Source organism: Falco biarmicus, chromosome 6, assembly GCF_023638135.1.
Source record: "Falco biarmicus isolate bFalBia1 chromosome 6, bFalBia1.pri, whole genome shotgun sequence".
Lineage (NCBI taxonomy): Eukaryota > Metazoa > Chordata > Aves > Falconiformes > Falconidae > Falco > Falco biarmicus.
The window spans coordinates 62,561,823-62,583,042 of NC_079293.1; positions in this window are offsets into that span (position 1 = coordinate 62,561,823).

The window sequence follows — 21,220 nt, forward strand, 5'->3', positions numbered from 1 at the left end:
AAATCAGTCACAACCATATAACTAGCCATGTAGTTGTTAAATGTTTGAGACTTTTTTATCTTAGTCCCTGACGGAAACCAGACAGTTCTTCTCTTCCTTCTGTAAGCAGAAGTTAATGCATTTTTTTTGCTGTGTCCATCTTCAGTTCTGGTTTGAACAGGTGCAGTGAGCACAGCTCTAATGCACAGATCGACCTTGCACCATTGCAACGCCAATCAATGACTGGATGTTGGAAAAGATGTTGACCTAAGATGCCAAAAAAAAAAAAAAAAAAAAGAAAAAAAAAGAAAAGTCTTCATTCAGAGGGATCCAGCATGGAACAAGCTCCTTTGATTTCATAATTCCACTCTGCTGCTGCCCACCAATTCCCAGTGTTGCCCTCAGCAGCAGGTTATCTCAGATCTGGCTGAATCTACAATCTCTGCATGGCTCCCAGTGGTCTGCTGTAGGCTGAACCCTACAGGTCAGGAATGAGGTGCACTGATGGGACTGCTGATTACAAAAGACTATGATGGAGCTTCACTGCTTTAAACCTAATAAAATAACCACCACAGAGGAAACTTCATTTTCAGCTTCCTTCCAGCTTTCACTATTTAATAGCAGTTAAGTCTAAACATGTCATATACAGTTTTTATTTGTAATCTACTGTCTTATCTCTGTGATCTTAATGTATTTTTTTTTTTCTACTCCTTATTCCTTTTGTTTCAACCCTGGTTTGGTCTACCCACTATTACATCTGTAGTCAATCAACCTTACCAAACCAGCTTGCTAAATTATCCTCCAAATGTCAGAAGAAAGCCACCTGAAATGATGATTTAAAGGAATGATGTTTTCTTGGGTCAAGTAAAACACATAAAGCCCAAGGAGGTATTTTCATACTTTCTTTAGCTGCACATGAATTACATTCCTCTTTGTCACTCCCATTGTCATTACTGTCACTTTTTACCAACAAATCACTGGCAATTAACACCAAGGTAAAATGGTGAGATAACATTTGCGATGTCATTGTCATTATTCTGTGGTTGATACATAGGAAATCACAAGCAAATGACCAAATGGGCTAGAAGATTAGAATTTAATGGTCAATAAATAAATAAATAAAGGATAATAGAATACCAAGTATTTGGTAACACCTTGTAAATAGGGCTATTTGTTCTATAGAAGCACCAAAGAGATTTTGCTTGGCATTTATCTTCATTTGTTGTTAACTGGAACAGGCTGTGGAAATCACAAAGGACACACACTGTCTATATAAATTTTAAAAAACATTTTTCCCCTTAACATCTAAACACCAGTTAAAAAGAGTAAATCGGAACAGATTTAATTGATATTTACACACACCAACATTAGCAATTAGTAAAGCGTCAGCAGGGGGGGAAGAACAATTACTGCACCCAGTCTAATTGGTCTTTTTGGATGAGTTAAAAAAAAAAAGTCAAATTTAACCAGCTGTTTGCAGATGGAATTTTTCTTTATTTTCATATACATGTTTATTTGAATGAAATTCATCCCCATTGGCAGTAGACCAGGATTAGAATTGTTTTCCTCCGATCTGTCTGTGTGTATTATTGGGGAATATCAGATATTGTAAACTTTAACAGCTTGCCTGCTTGTCTTAATGATCATCCAAGTATGATAAAGGATGACAGATTAATAGTATTTTTACTCATGCAAAATAGCAATTGTCCATGGGTTTTCTCAATATGGATTTCCACCTAGTTACCCAGAGAAATTAGGAGAAAGAGCTGATTTGCCTTCTCACTCCTTTCTCTTATATTATTAACAAAAGAGTAAAGGATAATTGAATATGGAAATCCCTTTGATCCTTACTTCTGAAGTCAATACAACGCATAGAGTACAGACAGCTTATCTTGCAAACATGCAAATCTCTCCTAGCTGAGAAGGTGAAAAGTAGGAAACTTTGAACTAACTTTATTGCCCCTGCATCTCAACGACTTTGACCAGGCGGCTGTTGTAGCATTTGTCCTTCAACATCTGTGACTGATGAGAGATGCTGGACATATTTTGTGACAATTTGACAAGCTGATGCCCATTCCTGAGTTTACAGCTCTGGGTGCTATAGTGATGGATAGTAGACTTGCTGCTGTAAGAGTCAACGCCATGCAATGTGATTTGGGCTTCATTCTGAGAAGTGTTTATTGAAAGAGCTATCTCTATTAGAGGTAGAGTTTGGAATAGAAACTTCATCTTTGTCTAATTTTTTCCTTGAATATTTTATTTGATTGTAATTAGGACATTTATTTCAGGGGGGGTTGCTATAATTTTTTTGCATGTGACAAGTTTAAATTAGGAAAGCTTAAATGTGCCTTGAACTAAGGGAACACTTACTCACACCAAAATATTATGTTATCCTCACAGAAAAGGTTGATTCATAGGACTTTCATGTAGACTTCATAGGCAGGCAGGGAGCTAAGACACCCCTGAAATTAATGTTATGGCCTGTAATTTGGAAACAAAAGGATATGCTCAATGTCATTCTTTGAGCAAACTCTGATGGCTAACCTATAGGATAATTTTAATATCGCTGGAGACTTTCTGCCTTTTTTATCTCAGCAATTTTTAAAAAAGGGATGCACAATGTATCTATGACATTATTTATTTTAGGAATAAATTTTAGAATTTATTTCTAATATATTTAGGAATACATTTTAAAAATAAAACAATCAAACAATCACATGCCCAAACCCATCATGTACCAGAAACTCAGCCACATGGGATTTCTGCTCAAGCATACTTCAGAAGGGGCAAGCAGCCGCAAGGGGAGGAGGCATATGAGGAGATATGTGAAGTGATAAATTGCAAGGAACGTAAAGAGACATTTCTGGATGCAGAGGGAGAGGGGGGACTGCTGAGGAAACATGTGGCCATGGGTGCACTCTTGGAAGGAGCACTCCAGCCTGAAGTGGCTTTGGCCTGCTGGTGGACCCAAAGCAGGGCAGGTATGCCCCCAAAGGACTGTTGCCTATGGAGTGAAATTAAAAAGCACAGAGGAGTGGAGGAAACCCAGTAAGGAGCATGGAGGAGCAGAAGAAATCCACTAGGAAATGAAGAGCAACAGAAAGCAACCATTAGATTCTACTCCAACCTCCTGTGTTGCCTGTCACCTTGTTAAAGGAATTGGGAGGGACTGACATAAAGTATGGACAAAACAATGGCTGTCAAGACTAGGAAGGTGCAAGAAGAGGTGATTGGCTTACATTAAGCCAAATAAAGTAATTAAAAATTAATTAAATAAATAAATTAAGCAAATTAAATTTGTCTAAGTGTTCATTTTTTCAATATTTCTTTTTTCTTTATACTGGAATCAGTGATTATGAGTTTGTGTTTATTTGGAATAAATTAAATTAAGATTCATTGAGTTGTTTTGCCTGCTACTGTTTATAGGACTTGTGAAGATGTGTGTGTGATAGTTGCCCTCTTGACTGACAGCATGAGACTGAACCAGAGCTCTAAGAATACGCCAGTTACAGTGACATACCCTTTTACATTAGTTTTATCAATTTGTAGGCATTCTCCTGGAAAAGTTCCTCAGGTTCAGAATGGAACATGCAGTCAAAATATTACAGAAACTTTCTGGAAAAAGTAAGAGAATACCACAGGAAGATATAAACCTCTTTGGAAGAGTACTAAGCCATATATGCTACAGTGATACTCTTGCTTTGCAGCTCAGGTGGGTAAGAGTTGAATTCATGCCTTGGGCAGGAGACCATTGGTTGCTCTGGAGTATGGTGCTATCTTTCACTTGGGACTACAGAACAGTCTCCTGAACTAAAAGTACAAGCCGTTAACTAACCACCAAGGCTTTGCAGCAGGAGCAGCAAAGTCATACCCTCCAGAGTGCAGTGTAAATTTTGAGCTGTAGCACATACCTCAGAATGCATCATACTTGCAACAGGTGACTTCATCCTAATGTGGATGAATGATAGATCAAAAGTGGCTGTGTTCAGCCTGAAGGGAATAGGAAGGACTGTGGTGAGAGAAGTTGAAAGAATGATAAAAGCATATGAGTATTTCTTTACTGAAAACATCAAAAGAAAAGGCTAAGTTAAATTGATAGAGTATATGTAAACAGTAAAAAGCAAGGAATTAAGTGGGGAAAAAAAAACCAAACCCAAACAAAACAAACCCAGAGGAATAGATGTGTTCTGATGAAGAGAAACGGGGAGAGTAAGCATCTTGCAGAACTGTGCAGAACTGAAAAGTAACAAATGACATGATATTCAGAGATTGTGAGGTGTGAGTCTTTAGCATCTCTGAAAACCAAGTCAGAATTCTGCTCCAGAGAGCCTTTTATTGTTTCTGTTCTATAACATAGTATTCCATTCTAGTGTTTCTAGTCTATAAGAAAGCTAGGCAGAGAAATTGAAAGGGAGTGCAATACATGAAAAAAGGTTTTCCAACATTGACACATCCAACGTGTGATTGATTCAAAACAGAGCAAAGTATGACAGTAAGAGAAGAAATGAGGGTCACTGTGTAAAAGAAATATAAGTAAGTAGATAGGAAGAGCTATTGCTGCTTGTTTCAAGTAAAGAAAAGATGAAAAGATGCTTTGAGCTTCATGGAATGAATATTTCTTCCAGAAACTTGTTTTTCCTCTGTGTTCCTACCAGGAAGAACTGAGGCTCCTTTGCAAATTTTTATGTTTGTAAAGCAGCTAGAACAACCGTGCTTTATTTTGCCTTTTCATTCCTTTTAATAAAACCCAGACCTTTCAGTATGGTCATTCTCAATTTGCCTTTTCCATCCAAACATTTCTTTTCCATTCTGTTCAGCACCTCAAGCAGCCATGTTGCTGGGGTGAGATCTGAGGACTGCTGTCAGAATTGATTTGTGGAGGCAAGGAAACAAGGTGATCATGTCAGGGTGTATTCAAGGAGAACTACAAACAGAGATGAGGGACTTCCAATGATTGATTATTAATACAATCAGTATCTCTGAGTTGATGTAGGACTTAACAGTTCATTAACACAAAATGCATGACAATGAGGAGTGCACTAGTTAATTGCTCATTTTTAGTGACCCTCTATTCAAAAGGGCCAGTTCTCAGCATTTGCACCAGCCAGAGCTCACAGTTTGCCTTCCTTTTGCCCGAGTTGTTGATGTGAGGTCTTGCTTGAGGTGATGTTAAAAGGAAAAGCAAAACATTTGTTGTGATTTGGGCAGGTTTCTGTCAGCTCCAAGCACAAATTTGCAAATAAGCTCTGCTTTCTTTTTATAAATATCTCTTCTGCCAGTAGTGGGTAGGGAATGGTAGGGAGGATAACTATTGATGGGGAGTGGTGTTCTGGATTTGGCTGGGCTTGCATTAATTTTCTTCATAGTAGCTGGTACAGGGCTATGTTCTGGATTTGTTCTGGAAATACAGGGATGTTTTAGTTATTGCTGAGCAGTGCTTGCACAGAGCCAAGGCCTCTACTGCTTCTCACCCCACCCCACTAGCAAGTGAGCTGGGGCTGCACAAGAAGCTGGGAGGAGACACAACTGGGACAGCCAACCAAAGGGATATTCCTTACCATGTGATGTCATGCTCAGCCTATAAAGGTTGGGGAAGAAGCAGGAAGGTGGGGAACACACATTCAGGGTGATTTGTCTTTCCAAGTAACCTTTTAATGTGATGAAGCCTTGCTTTCTTGGAGATGGCTGAACATCTCCTGCTGATGGGAAGTGGTGAATGAATTCCTTGGTTTATTTTGCTTTGCTTGCTTGTGTGGCTTTTGCTTTACTTATTAAACTTTACCTCAACCCAAGAGTTTTCTCTTTTGTACTCTTTTGATTCTCTTCCCCAACCCACTAAGGGGGAGTGAGTGCACAGCTGTGTCGTGCTTCGTTGCTGACTAGGGTTAAACCGCAATGAGCGCGAAGAACACTAAACCCATGGGAAACGAAACAAATAGAAGCATAACCAATTTTAATGTAGAAATTAATGAATTGATAGTAAGTATTATGTACAACTTCACTGTATGTTTCTTACTGTATGAAAATCTTGCTGTTCCATCATTCTCACACTAATTTACATGTTTTTCTCTCACACATATAAAAAATATCTAGATCTGAAGTTTCAGATGCATGGACAGTCTTGCAACTGAGAGAACCAGCATGAGACGGAGAAGTGTTAATTCTCCTCAAGGAACAGGTTAGCAAAGAAGTTGCAACTAGTATTACTAAGGTCTTATACCTTTCTGCACCACAACCCCACAGTACTGAGAATGTTTACACAGACATGTAGGCAAGGCACTAGTCATGTCTTTTACTGTATAAGAAAAATTGAAAACATAAACAAAAAATAACCACTGGTGAGCTCAAATTTAAGACATTTGTTGGGATGATATTCCCAGAAAAAGGAATTCAATAACATGCTCAATCTACTGAAAAGGATGTGCCAAGGATTTCTCCTTGGAGCCTCACTGTGTCTAGGATCTTTAGTCTTTCATATTCTATAGTTAATTGTTCAAGATCAGTTCTCTATTTCTCACTGGAAGCTGAAGAAACCCTACTGCTGGAGTGCAGTATTCATTTTAAATACCTAGAAAATGAATGACCTGTTTTGAAGCAGGGGCTGAATTTGTGAGGTCTCAATTATTGTGACTGTTCAGACAAATGGTCAATACATAACTTAGCTGCCCTCAGATTATTTATTTTATGTCTCCATCTGGATCCTCGAGATTCTCCTTTTGAAATCACACCCTTGCTCTTGTACTGGACCTGACTTTGACTTTTAAATTTTTTCTATTATTTTAAGCTTTACACTTTGAAAGCAGTTGAGACCTAAGTGAGTGCCCCTTTCTGTTTCCAAAGTGGACACTTACGCACAAGAACAGAATTTAATGACTTTCCCAAAAGGTGTTGTTTGATTAATGGTATTAAAGTAACTATATCTAAAAATGAAAAAAAAAAGAAAGAAGTTTTAACCTCTTGACTGATTTCTAGAAGAGTGTGTGAGAGTGTACAGGGACTTGAGCAAAGGTTGTAACTGTAACAGAGTAGGTTAAGGAAGGATGTGAAATGGGCAAGAAGGGAGGTAAAATAGGTGAGTTTAGTGTGTTATGTAGGAATCTTTTGGTTTATTCTCTTGTTTGCTTTATTTCCTAGTTTTCTTGTCTGACTGTCTGCTTCTTCCCAGTAATGCTATCTGCAAAATGGACTGCTTTACTACCCTATAATACTCTTGATTATAAGGGTTTTCACAATAAAGATTGTGAAAGACAAAAATAGGTAGAACAATCAGTAAAACAATATGTTTTGATTGAAATTCTCTGTGTTTCTCCTGGATACAGCTTAGTTTATGAGTGTTGTTTCCTAACACTGACAGTTTTGTCATATCCTTTATTACGATAGATGGTCTTGTGTTTTTTAGCAGTAGTAACTGCTCAGTAGTTGGTAGGTCTGAAAGTAGCTGCTATGGAAGGTGACCTTGCTTCCTTTTACAAACAGCCCATTACAGTCTTCTCTTTATCATGAAGGGGTAGGAGAGATTTGCAGACTGTGCTTTCCCTGCCCCTTGTCTCCATTTTTGGAGACCGAGCGTCCTCTTTTTTGCCACTCTCTGACTCTAGAATTTCATTTATTCAACAAGTCATTTCAAAACAGATCTCAGGCAGACCTACCTAGTAAGTTACATTAAATATGCCATGTCTGTACCAATACAGACAGAAAGGAAGTCTATACTGGTTAAGCCAGATAACTTCTTTTGCTCTTGAGAGAGAAATCCACTTCTCAGCAAGTCTGTAGTCTTTCCCTATCCCTTTGCACTTGATTTTCTGGAATAGGAGACATAAGCCAAGACTGGGAGCAAAGCCCATTGTTTTTGAATTTCACAGTGGGAGCCATAATGGGCTGATTTGAAGCATAAGGCACAGAGAATGATGTTTGCTTCATGACATGAACAGGACATTTTTAAGGCTGGGAGAAGCCATTAGGATTCTCAAAGAAAAATTGTTTTATTTTCTTTAAGAATTTGTTTTGTATCTTTCCAGAGATTCTAACTTTTGTACCATTTGTGAATTAGTATCAGGACCAAACAATCCATTGAAAGTGTTGATGTATTAGAGGAACAATGTAAGGTTTTCTCTTCCCTCTAATTATTATATTCACTGTGAAGAATCTGCACTCATCATTTAAATCTGTCCTGAAGTGGGTCACACAGGGAGGCTGATTGATAAAGTGTTGGAGGGCTGAACTTTATGGCTGAGCAGCAGACCTCTATCAACTGTGGGAAGAGAGGTGTGCCACAAATAGAGCTGTCACTGCCACAACCCTGCTATTAAATCTTTAAAACTGGCAAATTTACAGCCTGGAAGAAGGGGCATGGGCTGATCCACTCCTAGAGATGGAATATGGAAAGAGAATAATTTGAAAGTGCAGTGAGTTGTTGGCAGGAGACTTGAACTCTAGTGAACAAACCTATCTGAGCTCAGTTGGGAAAAGTGTGTAGTTGTGCTGCCTTTCATCAGTTCAGTGACAGGCTGAAAAGCATGCTAAAACTTCTAGTACAGAAGCATTAAATTAAGTTTTTTTTTTCTTTTTTTTTTTTTGAGAGAGCATGAAATGATGAGAACAAAAGAAAAGATGTAAGCTTCTTCTTTTGTGCCAAAAAAAGAAAAAAGTAAAACGAAGAAAAATCATAAGAAAGGAAAGCCCTGCACAGAGAAGAAAGACACATGCACATGCAAAGGAGTAAAGAGAACTGTCTTCATTCACATCTCATGGCCTCATATACAGGCAAACTGAGCAGGAGCCTTCTGACATTTTGCTAAGGAACACTGGAGGTGGTTGAGGTGTTATAGAACTATGACTTTGAAGAAACTGCCTAAATCTGCTGTACAGCAGAAGGATGAAACAATTGTACAGGAATGACTATGAGGTATTGTGATTATCAACAGAAGTCATCAGTCCAGAATGAGTTTGAAGACATGATTTTTTTGGGACAAGGCTACAGCATGATCTCTGCTTCCAGTGCAACACAACTGAGTCAGCATAAATATAAAAGCCTACATCTAATCTAGGGAAAAATTAGGTGACAATAAATACCGGTAGTAAACAGAATCTAAGAGAATACAAAAAGCAAGTGAACACTTTAATAATAACACTTTGCAGTACAACCTGTCTTGTTCATTTTATCTTTTTCAGCACTGTTTGCTACATCATAAATTTAAGAAAGTTAGCTACACTGTAGTAAATTATTGTATAACCTCACTGAATCATGTGCATCATTTCAGTTGTGCTATCTATTTTTGTGTCTGCTCAGTGATTTAATACGGCTGTGTCTGCGCTGCTGAAGTCATCCTGTTCCCAGGCTCCCAAGACAACTGAAATGGTGTCTTTTTGGAGAAGAGTATCCATGCCCATACCTCACAAATTTTACCAATGACCTCTCACAGAGTCCTTGTGTAATTTCTGTGTTCAGAAACATATGCCTTTTTGTGCATCTTTTCTAAGTCAAATTATATTGACTGATGTCCTTAAGGAACTGGATATAGCTTACATTTCCTTTAGGTATTCCCCACCCCCCCACCTACCCCCCTTTCCTTTTTTAAAATATGCCATTCTTGTTAATCACCTCTGATTATGAACTATATTTAGATCCAATTGCAGGATCAGATAAAAGATCAAAATTATGTGCTTAACTCCTAAGTATTTATAAGAAAACATACAGATGATTGAGTTGGTGTTTGGTGGATGTAAAGAAAAAGAATGGATAAAGGTGGAGATATAATTTATGGTTAAAGGTTTGTGGGAAATAGTTTAAAAAATCCCTTCCTCATAGACTGAAATCTAAACTTTACCTGGTAAAAAGGAGGGAATGAAAAAATAACTGTACTTAATCTCAGAGTAGCTATTAGTTCAAAAGGGTGGTGCAGGCTGAATACGAAGAGAACATGAGATTTTGTTCTCGCTGATTCAAAACAGGGACTTCAGCTTCACTGTCTTACATGCCTGGTAAATATCCTATCAACTCTTGACCTTTCTGGTTGCTAATGTCACTCTTGTCTCTAATTTTGATTAGCCATTCTATCTTTGCTGAAATGGATACGATCATTCCTGCGAAAAGGTCTCAGTTTTAATGAACCAGAGCTTTCTAAAGCAAAGAAGAAATTATTTCACTGGAATTTCCTGAACAATTCTATTTATTAGGAGGTGTATACTACTGGCACAATTAAGTAGTTACATTTACACTCAGAAAACAAATCAAATGAGCCAGAGGTTGTTCTCTTGCCCTGAGGCTGCCTGCCATGGCAGAATTTGCATTCACATAGCTAAACTCTCCTGCTCCTTTTCACAGTGGAGAGGTTTGTTAGCAATGGTTCTCAGTCTGATAACTCTAGAAGTACCCTGGGCATTGCTAAGGAGAGTACTGATTGACTCAGGCCAAAACTGCACTAATCATTTAACAGTATGGAAAACTACAACATGGAACTCATACTTGTGTTTTCAATTCACTAGCATAGATGTAGCTTGTGTATACAGACTGGGTCTTGTTCTCTGCTTGTCATGCTGCCAGTGTTAGTTACTGGATTGTATTTTTACATAAGTGTGTGGGAGAGCAGGTGAGATATGGATTAAAAATTCATAGGCTCATTGAATCTCTTCGCTAAACTTGATTTTTTTTTGTTTTGTTTAGAATAAATCTATCAAAATCACTGTGGCTCAGGACAAATATTCACTGTTCCTATCTGCCCAACCTGTAGACTGATGCAATCTGAAATCTGAGCAAAAATCTCAGTGTAAGTGGTTTAAATTTTAAGAAAAACAGTGAAGTATCAAGAACAAGAAAAAAAAATCCTTCACAATATTGTAGAGTTTTACTAATGAGTAAGATAAACATACCTGAATTTCTACCTTTTTTGTATGCCACGGGCACAAACAGTGAGAACTGTATGTCACATTTCTGTTACACTAGAGGATGTTTATGTATTAAAACTAATCTCTTTGAATTAAAGCTGTTTCACAGGAAGGTGCCAGTTAAAAGGGTAAGAAGGTGATTTGTACAGACTTTGTCAGATAGTTAGGAAGCCAGCTCAAGGACATGTCCAGCTGGTTATGTTCAACAGAGAGCTCGCATCTGGATAGATTAAAAGTGTTCTTCAATGTTATCTTACATAATATTTCTATTAAAGTCTTTGGCACACAAGTAGGTGTGTACTAATGAAATTTGATAATAGCACATGAGTAAGTAGGTGGCTGGCATTTATTCTTTTAATCCTGAAGCTAGAATCTATGATTTTCATTTTATCCATCTGGGGTATATGGGGGAGTATGTGTGGGCCCTAGAGAAGGATTTTCTTTTTCCTTTTTTTTCTTCTCTCTCTTTTTTTTTTTTTTTTTTTTTTTACAATTAAATTGGGAGACAGAACGATTGAACTTGGCTGTTGCTCTTGTGAATGGACATTACCTAAAGAGTATATTCTTACCATAATGCAACATTTCTTAATTTATAGTGCTAATTTAGCTTCTCTGAGGGCTCATTATTTAAAGTAACATAAAAGCTTTTTTTTTTTTTTTGTTAGATCATTATTTAAAGTAACATAAAGGCTTTTTTTTTTGTTAATTTTTATTGTGATGGTACATTTAACTAATAGTGCGTTATAAGGGAACTCTTATTGGAGGTAGAAATGAGCATTACTTGAATACAAAATTAATTCATCATCCTCTGTGCTAATAAAAAAACCCTAGCAAATGAATTCATAATGGGACCACTTAATGTGCAACTTTTCCCTCCTTAATTGGCTTTAGAAGGTGAGAGAAGCGTTGCAAATTAAAGCGATATTGGAAATAGTTTGCTGCTAGTGCAGGAGAGTAGGCTTTCAAGAGTGTGTACTGACTGTGTATATCTTGTATCTGGTCTGTATATATATGTATCAGCATATATTTATAAACCTATGCAGACAAACAGGTGTGTCATATCATTAAGATATAAAGAAATATATACACATATGCCTAAACACAATCATGCATATGGCTATGGGCCTGATTCTAGGCCAGCATAATCCAGCAATAACACTATTAACTTCTGCTCTGTGTTAAAGATATGTCTTTGAGGAAATTTTAGAAATCCACCAGAGCTGTATGTGGGCACACCACTCAGGGTGCACTCTCAAGTGCACTGACACTTACTGATCTAAGGCTATGTCCATGTGAAAAGGGGAAACCTCACTTGATCCTGGCCACATGCTTCCACCCTTGAGTCTTCTCTTCATGGTGCTTGACACGGCATGACTTAGATTCATTGCTGGTCTGAAAATGACTACCAAAAATCCTTTAAAATTAGACCAGAGAATCCATGGAATGCATCTCAAAGGTACACTGTCCAGAGGCATCCCAAAAAGATGAGTGGGAACTCACATCTGAGGATGGACTAATAAAGCAGGCCATTTCTTTGCACCACAACTCACAGTTAGATCAGCTAAAGCTGTCTGTAAAATCTTCAGGTCTAAAGCATGGGTAGCACCTTTGTATATACCATACCACTTAAACATGTAAGTTCTTTTCTAGGACTTTGTACTCCTATGGCCAAGTAATTTTGTTTTTTCCCCTGTCCCTTTTTGCATCATGTAGACCTTAATGAACTAAACCACAGTTATCACCTTTCCTTAAAACTCACATTTTGCATGCTGCTTGCTCAAAATTGCAAGAATACTGAACTGAATTAGGCTGAATTTTAAATTAAGTTATTAGCTAAGTCTCTCTGAAAATGAGTCTGATCTCAAGCCAGTACGAGTGTAAATACACTCAAGTAACTAGACATGATATAAGGCATGTCAGTTTTTTTCCCTTGTTGCTCAGTTTTTAGGTTTCAGTTTGGATATGTTGGAAAAAGGAGAAAACAGAAAGATATTTTTCAACTGGTTTTCATTTATATAATGCACTTTTTTCTTTACCATCTCCCAGAAGGTCAATTTGTGATCAAAATTTTTATTTTCCAGAAATGAGCAAGACCTGGGATTTTGGAGTATCTTGACATTTGTACACCAAATGCTTCTCACTCAAGGCAAAGAGGGACATGACCACTAAAGCATATTTTTCTCTGCTCAGCCACAGGGCTTTCATTAAAATCTCCACTTGACTACAGAGTAGAACCAAGTTTGCTTTGACTCCATACCCCAAGTGAAAAGAGGTGCTCAGAAGAGCACCTCTTTTGTTTACCTCCTTACCTTTGCTAGGTACTAAACTAACATTGGAAAGTAAATATAAATGAGATTAAATATTTCTCTCCTGTGATTAGTTCTGTTTAGCAAAAAGTCCAGCTGAGTGTGTGGGAGTCTGAGAATATAGTCTGTCCTTCTAGATAACTTAATTCATGCTAGAGGCAGGTAGTAGGCATAAACAAGCTAGTACTCATCCATTTTTCTGGTCTGTGACCACCACCATGTCCATTTCTCCTGGACTCCCGGGTGCATTACCCAAAGCATTCTGACACCTGTCAGTTCTGCTGATGGGCCGCTGTCATGCTGGCTCTTGTCAGCTGAGGACCATGAGCTGGAGTACTGTAAAACAGCTGCAATATTAAAGAGTCATTTCCCAGGATAATTTCAATTTCTGAATGTTGCATCCAGTAAAAAAGTTCAAAACTTTTAATTGTGGTGCCATTTTTCATAAAAGAAATCACTCTGGGATCCAAGTTTTTTCTGCCCTCTACTGTAGGCTTCCCGGGGGAAAGGATTAAGGGCTGGTGTTGCCCGTTTTCCTATCTTTTTTCCTCACAGAAGGGTTAGTCTCAGTTTCTTTCTCTGATGAAGGGGATGAAGCGTGGAGTACATTTGGAACTGCTGAGGAGCCACAGCACAGAAGTGCTTCTCAAATCTAGGGAAGGGCTGTCTGAAAAGGAAAATTTTTATGGCTAAAATGCTGACTTGTTGTCAAAACACCAGAGCCCGAAAAGACTGGTGTTGTAAGGGACAGGGTCAGTCCCTAAGGGACAGGGTCAATGTGGTAACATGGTTGTTTTGGGGCCTTGCCAGCCCTGGCTGAGGCTGCATCAAGGGCCTTGGCCCCTGGGTGGGCCTGGCTCAGGGGGCTCGTGGCTGGGCTGGCTGGTCTGTGGGGAACTGGACACCGGCCCTGCTGTGCTATCGCTGGGGCAGGGGCTGATGGCCACAGGGCTGACATGGGGTCCAGGGCCCTTGGCAGGCCCCAGGATGCCCTCAGGGCCTGGTCAAGTTGGGCTCTTTTTTGTCATGACTGAATTGTACCTGGCATGACTGTGTATTGACCTCTGGGCTCTTTACCTGCCCCTGTGTAAAGGAGGAGTAAGTATTAAATTTAATAGCAGCTGATAGTCAACAGTTTTAAAAATTAAATGAAGAGCATCTGTATGTTAGCAAGCTCTGAAATCCAGCCTATGGAAAATACAAAAGTCAGGCTTTGAGAAGGTTTTAATTAATTAATTAATGCATTGTTTTGGGTATCACCTGCCCTCCGCAGCATACCTTATTTTCATTTTGTTTGTGTATCTTCAGCTAGCCATTTCTTCAGAACTCCTGTTGTCATCAATGGGGTTTTGGACCTGATGTCAGCTTGTAACGTGTTCTGGACAGACATCAGTGCATGCAGGGGGATGCAGTGGCCGTAGGAGAAACTTTCCAACAGGGAGGAAGGGTGTTGCAGAGCTGGAGAGACCTCTGGAGACTGCCAGAGCCCTGGTAAAGGGCTACTTTTGTGCTAGAACACTATTTGAAAAGGCCAAACTCAGAGCGCTCGTGTCTACTGCAACACCAGAAAATGTTGACTGGCATTTTTAGTAGCATTTTATCCTTGCAGTTGTACCTCTGAATTTTTAAACCATGTAATAATACTGCCAAATGATCATTAGTACTGAGTAAGCCTAATCATCATTTAAATGGAAACAAGTAGTGTGAGTAAACGAGGGATATGAAGTTCATTATTTCACTTTGCAAATCAGTAACTCTGGGGAAATTTCCATTTTAATATGCTGTTTGTTTTAACATAATGACTAAAAGGTTAAGATCACATATATCCTGTGGATAATATAAACAAGCATTTCTTTCAGCCTTTTTTATTATCTGAACAGAGGCTTATATGCTGTGATGTTTATTTATTTATTTACTTACTTGCATACTTATTTTGTGAAGCACCTTGAAATTTATCATTCTACTTCCCTTACTTTTACTGTCTGTATTCTTAATTCCTCCCAAAAAAATTCGGTAATGATGTTGGTGTGCGTTAAGAAGTTGTTTTAACGCAGAGGAAAGAGGTTGTAGAATATGACCTTAGCCATAGCTTTGTATTTTATAGAAACCTCTATTTTCTCTGGACATATGTTTTTTTATTACATTATTAGATTTGCACCAAAAGATCAGTGATCATGCTCAGGTATTAGGAAATAAACCAGGCTCTGAATGTCAGAGGTGCTTTGCATGACATGCAAGAGTCCATTTTACCTTAACAGCTTACCCTGCTGTTTTGCCAATGGCTATTGCAGTGATGATAGTCTTTCGAGAAAGGACACACTGGATCTTTTACAATTCCAAAACATAATGCTTTTATATTTTCCTGCGTTTTTTCCCTTGTATTTTACTGATTCAGGGTAGAATTACTGTAGTCTAGCAATGTTGGGAGGAATGGGAATTTTGCTAGTTCAGAAATTATCTTCCATGCTTATAATTAATTAAATAAATAAACCAAGTAAAAAGATTATCTGGAGCAGTGGCAGACTGATTTAGCAGAGAGACTGGGGTCAAAGACTTTTACTTGTCTTAATGGTCTTCATTAAGGAATTAGAGCATCCCACTGAGAAAGACTAGCATGCTTTGACTCTGCCAGTGTCGGGCTGCAATATGAACATGCTAGTGTCTGAATTGTGAATTGCTTGCCACACAGATGAATGTTTGTCACAGTCTCTGGTAGACAGATGTCACAGCCTAGTGAAGGCTTGCTTATCATTCATGTGGTCACTTCTATTACCTCTGCTCAGACTGTGCTGACCTGCTATTAGTGACTCTAATTTAATTTCCCCCACCAGTGTCATGGGTTATTTCTTCCATTACTTTAGAGATTTAATTTACAGGGTAAACTCCATCACTTGAAAGAAAGAATTTTTCATGACATGAAGAACAAGTTCTTTCTGAAGATTAACATGGTGCTGGCCATTTATCTTGGTTGTCTCTGAGGCATAAGGCTTAAACATCAGTGAATGACAACATATTAATATGTTGACATTATTTCCAAAAGACATGAAATATTCTGTGTTTTCTCATTTCAGCTATACCATAATGTCTAAAAATGTTTCTATGCACAGTGTTATGGAAGACCAGTTACACCTTTTCTGCAGCTATAAATAAGCTTATGTGGAGTTGAGTCTGGGCTCACATTGAAAAGACTGATACATAAATACAACAGTGACTGTAACAGGCAAAAATGTTAGCACCTAGTTTCCCCATATACTATTCATTACAAATACTGAAAAATGGGAAAAAGCAACCATAAATATTTGAACATAATTTCACGTCACTAATATAATGTTATACATTTTCTAGAATAAAAACCTTGTAGCCACTAATTGATTTCTCAGTGTGTTCAAATTCAAATGCATACGCCTCCTGGAAAAGATCAAAATTTGGCTGCTTGTTAAAAAAAGATATAATTTCTTACATAATCATGAGGGTAATTACCAAAGCTTAATATAATTTTATGTTAGTGAAATAGTTTTAAATGTTTGCCAGAGACTTATTTCCCTGTGTGGCTAACAATGTTCTCCAGGACAATATCTGTCAAACTTTTAGTGTTGCTTTTTCAAAAATGCTACCTGAATTATTTTCTGCTATCTCCAGGAATTTCTACTTGTTTATAACCTCCAGTCTAAGGGTGCAACCAAGGCACATAAAACATGGCTTGGTCACTGAAAAGGAGCAGGCAGGGTTTTCCCGGCCCAAAGGTCCAAACCCAACAAGAAAGAAATAATGAAAGGGAGAAAGCTTCCTGCTAAGTTCTTCAAGAGTTATGTAATTCTAGGGTCAACAGAGGAGACAGCAAAGGCAGAAGGCACCTGCGAATAGTTTGACTTCCAAGGAGAAGGGACAGCATGTGTAGGTATGTGTGAGGTTGGAAAGAAATTTATGCCAGATCATTTGGAAAGTGGCTGCAGTTTCAGCTGAATCAGCTCATATTTTTCTAGCACAGTGGAACTGTCTGTAAGGAGTGAATTAAATGATCTTGTACTTCAATGCCTTCACCCACTCTCTGCCAGTCATCTCACATCACTTCTCATCAAACAGAAAAGCAGAAGCTACAGTGAAGAAGTCTAGGTTTTCCCATTACTAAATTATAATTCAGTAAGACGTTCATATAAGTTTATATGCACAGATATTCAAGTATATACCTAGTATACTTAAGTATATATAGAATATGCATACACATGCAAGTATATATGTGGGGGGTGTGTGTGTCTGTGTTGTATTGGTTTGCTTTAAAGAAAGGCAAATCATTATAAATTTTTCAGATTCTGTCAATAAACTTATGCATAGATTATATGACATCCCTGAGAAGTTCGCTGGGAGTATTTGTTATTCAGACTCTTTTGACTAGCAAAGTAGGTCACGTTGCTATTTCTGTTCACATGAAACTCAGAGAAAATCAGGTTTTCTCTGTGAAGACTTGTGATTATTAATTTATAATTTACTTTCTGCAACTGCTCTGCATTATTCAGTTAGAATTAAAGTTGTCTTAAAAAGATCTTATTTGAAAGCATTAAAAAGAATTTCAGAATTCAACTGCCACCTACGTTTCTCCTTGTGTTAGTGCCACCTCTTGAAATTTGGTCCTAGTTCAGTCAACAGAAGTGCAAACACTGATTAGAGCAGTAGAAAATGCAACACAGAATCTAACTGCCAGATATTTTTTTAATCAGTGATCCTTGCTTACCTCTCATTAAGATGGTCTTCTGTTCGTGTCATCATACAGCTGTTGTCTTTGAAGAGGAACATTTCAGCAAGGAACATGCAGTAAATTATAAATGATAAAGAAAAAAAAGTTCAATCTTTTATGCAAATGGATTTGTTTATGTAGAAGTGCGAGATTCAAAAGAATAAATACCTGGAGACAGGCTCTGTTCAGTGTCATAGATCTGCACACAGAAATGCAACTGAAGTTTCCAGGAAACTATTTTTTTTTAGTATCAGTTTCTTCTTCTGCTTGCCTTGAGGCACATACACTACTGGAGAGCAGGTAGAAAGGACAGGAAAAAATTCTCCATGTTCTGGGACTCCTCCCTTACCTCAATATGTGCAATGCAGCTTCTGTAGTTTCAGAAATGCATGACCTGGTCCGGAAGGCTTTCTGGCCAATGAATATTACAAAAGACACAACTCCAATTAGGGAATCTGACCCATGAAGTATACTATATTTTTAACTACTAAAAAACTATTTTTCAAACTCTTAAAGCAGTTCCTGCATGTTTTTATTGTTAAAATCACTACTAGCTGTACATTCATTTTAAAACATATATGTAATTCCTCTACTGAAATGTCTAGTTAAATGCTGCAGTAAACATTTTTATATTTAAGTCAATTTGCAAGTAATTTAGCATAATGAAATAAGTACTAATCTTTTTGTTTTCTTACTGCAACAGTTCAGGGAATGTATTCCTTGGTGATATTTCTCTTAATTTCAAGTGCCTCTGAGGTGTCACAGCAAAAGTGGTATGTGTAAGGTAAAAGCCAAACCAGCAAAACTAACATTTCCTATTTTTGAGTGTGCAGCATTTGAGCATCGAGTTGGTGTTTCAAGGCAGTCAGTGCCCCAGATTCAAAACATAAGCGAGAGCTTTTCTTCCAGTTCCTGCTGACAGAGCAGTCCAAAGGAATGCTGACGGCAAAGAGCCTGTGAGCCTTAGGCATGACTGAAGATTACTTGAAGAAATTCACTTACTAAACCAAATGTGTGTGATGAGACCCTGTCACAGTGGAGTGTGACAACAATGCAGAGTGGTGGAGAAATAGGAAAGGCAGCTGAGTCACTATATTTGCAAGGCACTAATCCACTCTGGGTATAATCACTTAAAAAGTGGATGGATTTGGACAAAGTATTTGTGAGTGTACATTTTAAGGGTAGCTTTTTGGACTAATCTTTCCTCGCTTAATAGTGTCTATTAAACAGAAATTGAGTTTATAATAAAAAATGCCAGAACAGGAAAGGAAGAGGTTTGTTTTATGGTGTGAAAAAAATTAGAGCACTAACTGAGTTAGCTGTTATTGATAAACATTTCAGAGGAATTTATAGCCACATAGATGTATCCAGTAGTACTTCTCATACACATCTTCTAGTACTGGCACAAAATACCGCAAAGAAACAGCAACTAAACCTAAGGTTTTGCTAAAAAAAAAAACCCCAGATCATTTTCAAAGAAATATGTTTTACGGTGCATAATTATATGACTTTTTAATGTAATATGAGGTACAGTTGCGTCTGGAGACCTTTAAGATGTTCCAAATTCACATGAGTTTTAAATTACTATAGATCAGTTTGTGGTTTTTTTTTGGACACATCATCTCTTTCAACTCCTGGAGTCCTGGCCGTGTTGGTTCCTTGTCAGAAGCGCCTACTTGATATTCCTGCCAGAAACACTTGCTTTTTGCAAGAAGGGCTATGAAATGTTGTGGGCTTGGCTTCAGCTGTCACTGGGAGCTTGGCATCAAATGCCAGGATCCTGGGGAATGTGGTGAGCAGGAGGTTAGAAGTGAATTGCTGGGGAGCTGATCCTGAACAAAGTCGCAGTAGGAAGATGGAGATAGTTCAACATACATCTATTTTTTTTTTAAATGTTTTAAATGAAATATATAATTTTACCTCACCCTGCCCCCCTATTTTAATATTGTGAGTCATAAGCTTTAGGGTACTTAGAAGGTTAATAGGCAAAGGTATGAATAAGGTGCTTAGTACACTGGAGATGTGAGGAATCTGGGGACATGATGTGAAAAAAGAGATCTAGTTCACTGGGTGAAATGAGTGGAAGTTTTATGGTAGGCCAGGGGTACCTGCTCTGACTAGGCAAAACAGTAGATCTGAGGAAGGAGAAATGGGAATCTGGAGCTCTCAGTTTCAGGTTAGGGATGTTGTGAACTGCCTTGCCCCTACATGTGTCCTTTTTGCTGTTAGAAATGCAGTAGCCTAATATGGACTGAAGATTAGAGGCTACATGAAATTCAGCAATGACAACAGTTGAATGGAGAAGTCAGAATCGATAGAAGAGAGTGTTGCTGATAACCCAGTGGGCTGTAACCGGAAAAAAAAATACCAAACAAAGCAAAATGTTCCCTTGAGTTCTGAAACAGAAACTGGAAACCATAACACTAAGACTAATACAGGAAAAATCCATAAGGTAAGACTGATTCAGCCTCTGAAGAACATCTTGTTCTTAATCGGCATCATACTTGTTGACAGTGTGAACTGCTAGACATAAAGCAATCCCTGCAAACAAAGAAGGGGCAATCATATTTGTTTCGGGTTTAGCTTGCCATTGTATTCCATAATAAATAGCTGCTTAAGGAAGCTTACGTAATTAAAAGTTTTACACAAAAAGGGAAACAATCTAGATATAAGCATGTAGACAATAACTGTAAAATCAGGATTTTTTCTTTTAAATTAGTACTAAAAGCAACTTAGTTTACATGTTTAATGCTATCCTTCCTACTGATATTGAATTCAGAGGACACTATTAAAGGGAGCGCAAACAGAAAATGAAATTATAATGAGATAGGGAACCAAGGTACAAAATTTGGAGACAGATTATAGCAGCTAGACAGTTAACTCGGAAAATGCTATTTTTGAGGATCAGGGTAGAATTACACATTTACTTAGTCAAGGCTGAATATACACAGAAAAGACCAATCCTTGCTTCATAAAGTTCCCAGTAAAAGGGAAAACACAATGGAGTGATTAATAGGAGCATATGGAAGGGAGTATCTGGAAGAAGTAGCAAAGCAGCCTGCTTTTCTCATCCAAATGTTGGATTTAAGTGGGCTGAATGAGCATGCAAGGAAAAAGTGGGCTTTAGGAGAAGGAAATTATACAAATAGTCTATATCCTACTTCATTTTCTGTGGATGCTATACACTTTTGGGTAGATTGCTACAAAGCATTTTGCTCTGAAGTGGTTGCTTTTGATCACTTTCAATCAGCCACTGTTCACAGTGGCAAGGGAAAAAAAGGGGTTGGTTAGATGAAAAAGTACAGTTAGATTTATGGGC